Below are 9,057 nucleotides of genomic sequence, written 5' to 3'. Positions count from 1 at the left end.
CTTAAGAGATGTTCATTATAATATTCACTAAAGCAAACACTTTTTTGGCTAGTAGTTTAAGAAACTTTATATTACATAGCTTGCCTTCAATTTATTTAAATTCACATGGAAGATCAATAACACACATTAGGAGATTTCTCTCTAGTCAGTAAGATAAGACAAATCATAAAACTGTTATTGATATCCTTTGGGAATTTTACCCCATCTATATATGAGCTACAAGTAATTTCCAATACTGTAGCAAGGTTACCTAGTCAGCAGTATATGTCACTGACCATTTTATCTTTAAGTATGATTACGTTAATGATATTGAATGCAGCTGATCACAACAATTTATATTTTAAAGGGCTTTAAATATTGAAAAATGCATTTATTCATTATCTTGTTTGGTCTATAACATTCTGAGTAAGGTACAATTATTAGCCACATTTTTCAGATTAGTAAACCAACTTCAGAATATTGTACTAGTCTAGATATTACAATACTTTTTCCATACGTCCAATTTTTACGATTTTGATACCACCATAAACATCAGTTTTGCACAAAACATCTGCTATGTTCTGATTGTGTCATGCCCACGCTCAATAATCTCCAATGCATTCCTCCTCCCTTGCAGATCAAAAGCAAAGAAAAAATAACAGCAAAACAAACAAAAATTCCTCAGTACCATTTGGCATCTTGTATAATTTCTTTTCTTTCCTTTTGTTTATTTATTTTTAATTTCAATATTCACTTCCATAAGATATTGTTTTCCAAATTTTCTCCCCATCTCACTTCTCTCTCACCCCAAGAAGGCATGTGATATGTACAGAAGAATTAGAACCAATGGGGGAAACCAAGAGAAAGAAGAAACAAAAAATGAAAAAAAAAAGAGAAAGAGAGAGAACGAGCAAATATGTTCAATCTGCATTCAATGCTGTAGTTCTTTTCTTGAGGTGAATAGCATTTTCCATCATGAGTACTTTGGTATTGCCTTGGATCCTTGCATTGCTAAGAAGTGATAAGTCTGGTTTAGTGCTGACTCCTGGGGCTCCAGCCTTCTTCTCTGCCACAGCCATAGACTCCTCTTTCTCCTGCTCCAGCCTGATTCTCCCTGGACCATGGCCAACACCAAGCGCACCTTCATTGCCATCAAGCCCTACGGCGTCCAGCGGGGCCTGGTCGGGGACATCATCAAACACTTTGAGCAGAAGGGATTCCGTCTCTTGGGCATGAAGTTCCTTAGAGCCTCAGAGGAACATCTGAAACAGCACTATGTTGACCTGAAGGACAGGCCATTTTTCCCTGGGCTTGTGAAATATATGAACTTGGGGCCTGTTGTAGCCATGGTTTGGGAGGGCTTAAATGTGACGAAGACAGGCAGAGTGATGCTGGGAGAGACCAACCCAGCTTATTCCAAGCCAGGCACCATTCGTGGGGACTTCTGCATTCAAGTTGGCAGGAACATCATTCATGGCAGTGATTCTGTAAAAAGTGCTGAGAAGGAGATCAGCCTGTGGTTTAAGCCAGAAGAATTGGTTGATTGTAAGTCTTGTGCTCATGACTGGGTCTATGAATAAGGGTTTTAAAAGTAGATATATACTGGATCTACTCCTTTTAGTAGCTGTGGTATTCGTGTGTATGTGTATGTATGTCTCCATTCCTGAATACAACATTTCATGCCAGGGGATTGAAAGGAATCGGAACCATCATTTTCTAAAACAGCCCTGTAATCCTGTTCAATAAAGCCTTGGAAATAAGGGGAAAAAAGAAGTGATAAGTCTGTCAAAATCAGTCATAGAACACTATGGCTGTTACAGTGTACATTTTCTCCTTGTTTTGCTCACTTCACTCAGCATCAGTTCATTCAAGTCTTTCCAAGTTTTTCTTTTTATTCTTAAAAAATTACTAATTTATTTGCTTTCAGTTTTCAACATTCACTTCCATAAGGTTTTTTTTTATTTTAATTGGCTTATTTTTAGTTTTCAACATTCATTTCCACAAGATTTTGAGTTACAAATTTTCTCCCCTTCTTTCCTCTACCCCCACCCCAAAAATGATGATCCTACTGAATACCTCTTCCCCCAATATGTTCTCTCTTATATCCTCCTCCATTTGCCCCATTCTAGTAGGTCAAGATATATTTCTATACCCCAGTGCCTCTATATCTTAGTTCCCAGTTGCATGTAAAAAAAAATCACAATTATTTTAGCATGTTTTTAAAACTTTGATTTCCATATTTTTCACCTCTTCCCTGGTTACCCACCCCTATTGAGAAGATTGGTGACTAAATATAGGTTGTACATGTGTAGCTATGCAAAATGTTTCCATAGTAAATATATTTTGAAAAGACTTACTCTATTTCCCTCCATCCTGTCCCACCCCCAACTTATTCTATTTTCTCCTTTGACTTTGTACCTTTTCAAAAGTGTGTGCTTCTAACTACCCTCTGCTCCCCAATCTGCCCTCCTTTCTTTATCTCCCCACTTATCCCCTCCCCCCCAATTTTCTGTAAGGTAAGATATCCAATTGAGTTTGTATGTTATTCCCTCCTTAAGCCAAATTCAATGAGAGTAAGGTTGAGCCATTCCCTTTTTCCTTCCTCTTCATCTCCTCCATTGTAACAGTTTTATCTTGCCTGTTTTATATGAGATAATTTACTCTCTTGTATCCCTCCCTATCTCCTCTCATTATATTCTTCTCTCACCTCTTAATTTTATTTTTAGATATCATCCCCTCCTATTCATTTGATCCTCTGCCCTCTGTCTATGTATATATGTACCATAGATCCATACCTATGTATTTATACACACACATATCCTCCTATACATACATACATCTATACATACATACATATATATGCAGGAATTATACACACACATACACGTATATATTCCCTTCAACTATCCTCATTCTGATAAAAGTCTCATGAATTACAATTATCATTTTTCCATGTAGAAATGAAAATAGTTTAACTGTAATAAATTCATTATGACTTCTTGTTCCTGTTTATCTTCTCATGCTTCTTGTACTTGAAAGTCAAATTTTCAGTTCAGCTCTGTTTTTTTCATCAATAATGCTTGAAAATCCTCTATTTCATTGAATGACCATATTTTCCCCTTTAACATTACACTCAGTTTTGCTGGGTAGGTGATTCTTTGTTTTAATCCTAGCTCCTTGGACCTCTGGAATATCATATTTCAAGCCCTTCGATCCCTTAATGTAGAAGCTGCTAGATCTTGTGTTATCCTGATTGTGTTTCCACAATACTCAAATTGTTTCTTCCTGGCTTCTTGAAATATTTTCTTCTTGATGTGGAAACTCTGGAATTTGGTTATGATATTCCTAGGAGTTTTCTTTTTTTGATTTTTTTTCCAAGAGGTAAATGGTGAATTCTTTCAATTTCTATTTTACCCTCTGGTTATAGAATATTAGGGCAATTTTCTTTGAGAATTTCTTGAATGATGATTTCTGTGTCTTTTTTTTATATCATGGTTTTCAGGCCCTTCAATAATTTTGAAATTTTCTCTCCTGGATCTATTTTCCAGGTCAGTGGTTTCTCCACTGAGATATTTCACAGTGTCTTCCATTCTTTCATTTGTTTGGATCTGTTTTAGAGTATCTTCATTTCTCATAAAGTCATTAGCTTCCATTTGCTCCAATTTAATTTTGAAGTAATTATACTCTTCAGGGAGTTTTTGAAATTCTTTTTCCATCTGGCAAATTCACCTTTTCATGGCATTCTTCTCCTCATTGATTTTTGGGCCTCTTTTGCCATTTTAGTTAGTCTACTTTTCAAGGTAATATTTTCTTCAGTATTTTTGTGTCTCCTTAAGCAGGCTGTTGACTTCCTTTTCATGATTTTTTTGCATCATTCTCATTTCTGTTCCCAATTTTTCCTCCATTTCTCTTACTTGATTTTCAAAATCCTTCTTGAGCTCCTCCATAGCCAGTAACCAGCTCATATATTTCTGGGAAGCTTTTGATGCAGGAGTTCTGACTTCCTTGTCTTCCCCCTGTTCCAGGCTTTGATCATTTTTGTCCCCCAAAAAAAGGATTCAATGGCCTAATAGATTTCCTCTGCTTGCTCATCTTGCCAGCCAGGTACTTTTGCCAAAGTAGAACCCACCAGCTCTTTGACACAGTAGAATTATGTTTCCAGAGTGGAGAGCTTTGCCCCTCATCACTGGGGTTTTCTCAAATGTTGTCAGAAGTCTGACTAGGATGCCATTCCTACAGACACCACACTGGCACACTGGTATTTATCAATCTGGAGCACCACTGAAGACTGAAATTCAGATCCAAGCAGGCCAAAGCAAGAGCAATTACACTCTGAATGGTTCCTTGGTCCACCTACTGTCTGAAAGCCAGGAGCTCCTGAGGCAGCCACAAGGAAACCACTGCAGTCATATTGCCTGTACCATCTCTCACTCTAGGGTATTCTCTTCTGTCACTCAGTTCTAACAGAACTGACCTTTTACTTTCTCTTTAGTGTTTATGGGTTGAGAAGTCAGGAAACTACCACAGTTGCTGGTGATTCACTCTACTGAAGTCTGCTCCATCCAGCTTGCTTGTTGTTGCTACCCTGGGACCAGAAACATGCAGCTTACTGGGACAGCACTTGGCTCCCAGCACACTGTGATAGACCCTTCTTTTTGGCCTGCCAGGCTGGATTCAGCAGATGATTTGTTTCTCTCTGTTGCTTTGTGTGTTCTGTGGCTATAAGGTTTTCTTAGAGTCATATTTTACAGGTATTAGAGGTGGTTGTTGGGGGAGCTCATGGAATTTCCTGCTTCTACTCCACCATCTTGGCTCCAACCCCCACTTCTATAAGTTTTAAATTTTCTTCCCTTCCTTCCCCTCTCCTTTCCCAAGGTGGCATGCAATCTGATATGGGCTCTACTTTGCTCTGGATGAGGATAGCATTTTCCATCATGAGTCTTTGGGAAATATTTTAGGTCATTGCCTTGCTGAGAACTGCTAAATCTATCAAAGTCAGTCCTCCCACACTGTTGCTGTTACTGTGTATAATTTTCTCCTGGTTCTGCTCCCTTTAATCAGCATCAATTCATATAAGTCTTTCCAGGTTTTTCTGAAGTTCACCTGCTCATAATTTCTTTTAGCACAGTAGTATTCCATTATATTCATATACCACAACTTGTTCAGTCATTCCCAAATTGATGGGCATCCCCTCAATTTCCAGTTGTGGCCACCATAAAAAGAACTTCTATGAATATTTTTGTACATGTGGGTTCTTTTTCCCATTCTTATGATCTCTTTGGAATATAGCCATTGAAGTGGTATTGCTGGGTAAAGGTTATGAACATTTTTAAAGCCCTTTGGGCATAGTACCAAGTTCCTCTCCAGAATGTAGGGATCAGCTCACAACTCCACCAGCAATATGTTAGTGTTTCAACTTTCCTACATCTTCTCCAGCATTCGCCATTTTCCTCTTTTACTATATTAACCAATCTTATAGGTATGATATGGTACTTCAGAGTTGATTTAATTTGCATTTCTCTGATCAATAGTGATTTAGAGCAATTTTTCATATGATTACAGGTAGCTTTAATTTCTTCCTCTGTAAGCTACCTATCCATATCCTTCCATAATTTATCAATTGAGGAATGATTTGGATTCTTACAGATTTGACTCACTTCTCCATATATTTTAGAAATGAAACCTTTAGCAGGGACACTGGTTATGAATGTTATTTCCCATTTTTCTGCTTCTCTCCTAATCTTAGTTGCATTGGCTTTGTGCAAAAATTTTGAATTTAACGAAACCAAAATTATTCATTTTGCATTTCATAATATTTTCCTTCTCTTGTTTGGTCAAAAATTCTTCTGTTCTCCATACATCTGAGAGGTAAACTATTCCTTGCTCTCCCAGTTTGCTTATTGTATCAGCTTTATATTTAAATTGTCTACCCATTTTGAATTTATTTTAGTATATGATGTAAGATGTTGGTATATTCTTAGTATCAGTCATACTATTTTCCAGTTTTCCAGCAGTTTTTGTCAAATGGTAAGTTCTTATCCCAGAAGCTGGGGCCTTTGGGTTAATCAAATAGTAAGTTACTATTATCATAGACTACTGTGTCTTGTGTACCTGAATTATTCCACCAATCCACCACTCTATTTCTTAGCCAGCACCAAGTAGTTTTGATGATTGGTACTTTATAATACAATTTAAGATCTGGTATGCCTAGGCCACGTTCCCATACATTTCATTAATTCCTTTGATATCCTGGATCTTTTGTTATTCTAGACAAATTTTATTGCTATTTTCTCTAGCTCTATAAAGTAATTTTTGTTAGTTTGATTGGCATAGCACTGAAGATATCTAAATTAATTTAGGCAAAATTGTCCTTTTTACTATATTAGTTCAGCCTACTCATGAGCAACTGATGTTTTTCCAGTTGTTTATATTTGACTTTATTTGTGTGAAAAATGTTTTGTAACTGTGTTCAGATAGTTCCTGGGTTTGTTTTGGCAGGAAGACTCCCTAATATTTTATTTATTTATTCAAATGGGATTTTTTTTATCTCTTGCTGCTGGGCATTTTTAATCATATATAGAAATGTTTTATACGGGCTTATTTTATATCCTGCAACTTTGCTAAAGTTTTAATTATTTCAAGTTGTTTTTTCCTTGATTCTTTATGATTCTCTAAGTATAATATCATATCATCTGAACAGTGATAGCTTTGTTTCTTTTTTGCCTAATCTAATTCCTTCAATATTTTTTCTTTTATTATTGTTAAATCTAATATTTCTGATATAGCATTGAGTAAGAGCAGTGATAATTGACATCCTTGTTCCATCCTTCCCTCTCTCCCCCCCCGAATCTTGTTAGAAATGCTTCTCTCTCATTCCCATTACATGTAATGCTTGCTGATGATTTTATTTAGATATTATTATCATTTTATGGAAGACCCCATTTATTACTATGCTCTCTAGTGTTTTTTAAAATAGGAATGGGTATTGTATTTTGTCAAAACTTTTTCTACAGCTATTGTGGTAATCATATGATGTCTGTGAGTATTTTTTTTTTTTGCTTTTTGTAGATCAATTGGGGTTAAGTGACTTGCCCAAAATCACACTGCTAGTTAAGTGTGTCAAGTGTCTGAAGGTGGATTTGAACTCAGGTCCTCCTAACTCCAGGGCTGGTGCTCTATTCACTGCAACACTTAGCTGCCCCAAAGGAAATTAATTTTTTTTTTTGCTTTTTTGGGGAGCACAATTGGGGTTGTGACTTGCCCAAGGTCACACAGCTAGTAAGTGTGTCGAATGTCTGAGGTCGGATTTGAATTCAGGTCCTCCTGACTTCAGGGCCGGTGCTCTATTCACTGCACCACCTAGCCACCCCTGATGTCTGTGAGATTTGTTGTGGTTGTGGTCAATTTTACTCCTAGTTTTTCTAATATTGAACCAGCCCTCCATTCCTGGGATAAATCCTACCTGGTAACACTGTATTTTCCTAGATATAAGTTGCTGTAATAACTTTGCTAATATTTAATTATTTAATTTTTTATTTTTTGCCTTTTGGAGGGCAAGTGGGGCTATGTAACTTGCCCAAGGTTACACGCCTAGTTTTTTGTGCGTGTTAAGTGTCTGAGGCTGGAAACGAACTCGGGTCTTCCTGACTCCAGGGCCAGTGCTTTACTCACTGTACCACCTAGCTGCCCCTATTTTAAATTTTTGAATCAATATTCATTAGGGAATTTGGTCTATTATTTTCTTTCTCTATTGTGACTTTTGATTTTGGCATTAGCACCATATTTTCATCATAAAAAGAATATGGTGCAGTGAATAAAGCACTGGTGCTGGAGTCAGGAGGACCCGAGTTCGGTTCTGGCCTCAGACACTTAAAACACACACACACACACACACACACACACACAAACTAGCCGTGAAATCTTGGGCAAGTTACTTAACCCCAATTGACCTTCAAAAAGAAAAAAAAAGATAATATGGCAGGACTTCACCTATTTTGCCAAATAATCTACATAGTATTGCAATTACCTTTTCTTTAAATGTTTGATAAAATTCACTTGTAAATTCATCTGGCCTTAGAGATTTTTTTTTATGGAGTTCAATGTCTTTTTTCTGAAATGACATTATTTAAGTATTTTTCTTCTTCCTTCATTAATCTGGGCAATTTATATTTTTGTAAATATTCTTCAATATTACTAAGATTGTCAAATTTATTGGCATTCAGTTGGACAAAATAGCTCCTAATTCTTGTTTTAATTTCCTTTTCATTGGTGGTGAATTCAGCCTTATCATTTTTGGGGAAGATAATTTGGTTATATTCTTTATTTCTTTCATCAAATTAGCCAGAAGTTTATCTATTTTGTGGATTTTTTTCCCAGAAAACTAGTTTTTAGTTTTATGTATCAGTTTAATTTCAGTTTTATATGTATCTCCTTTGGTTCTCAGAAGTTTTAATTTGTTATTTATTTGGGTATTTTTAATTTGTTCTTTTTCTAGCTGTTTTAGTTGCATGCCAAATTCATTGTTCTTGTCTTTCTCTATTTTGTTCATGTAAACTCTCTCCAGTGCTTGGTGTTTCTCATCCCCACCTTTCTGAATTCTTATCTTCCTTGAAGGTCCAATTTCTGTACCACTATTTTTTTTTTCAATACTCATAGTAAATAAACATTTTTAAGTGACTAATATGTGTCATGCCTGGCACTTTGTTAAGCTGCAGGGATTCAAATTTAAAATATAAAAAAGAGAAAGACATCTATAACCTTCCTTTGTTCACTCTTTTCCCCCTCCTCAAATAATCAATCCCCCCTTTCCCCTCAGAGATGAATTTCCAATCTCTTTTTGTCCCTTTCATTCCTACAGATAATATTACAGTAGTAGAACCACAAGGTCATACAGGACAACAAATTGAGAATTAGAAGGGGCTCAGATGATCTACTGTAGTGTGGTATGCATGGCATGGTATGTTATGGTATAGAATAGTATAGTATAGTATATTATGGTATAGTATGGCATAGCATAGTATAGTATAGTATAGTATAGTATAGTATAGTATAGTATAGTATAGTATAGTATAGTATAGT

The 9,057-nt window shown here is 36.1% G+C and overlaps 1 protein-coding gene and 1 pseudogene across 5 annotated transcripts in view; both read left to right on the top strand.

Moving 5' to 3' along the window:
- CCDC102B (coiled-coil domain containing 102B) overlaps window positions 1-9,057 on the top strand; it is a 762,014-nt gene that overhangs the window by 547,217 nt on the left and 205,740 nt on the right. The window lies entirely within an intron of this gene.
- On the top strand, window positions 1,010-2,019 carry LOC138169987 (nucleoside diphosphate kinase B pseudogene; annotated as a pseudogene).

The sequence above is a fragment of the Petaurus breviceps genome, unplaced genomic scaffold, assembly GCF_028583685.1.
Source record: "Petaurus breviceps papuanus isolate PSGF00001 unplaced genomic scaffold, PetGlider_PUasm1.0 38, whole genome shotgun sequence".
Taxonomy (NCBI): Eukaryota; Metazoa; Chordata; class Mammalia; order Diprotodontia; family Petauridae; genus Petaurus; species Petaurus breviceps.
This window is presented reverse-complemented; position numbering and strand designations above follow the sequence as displayed.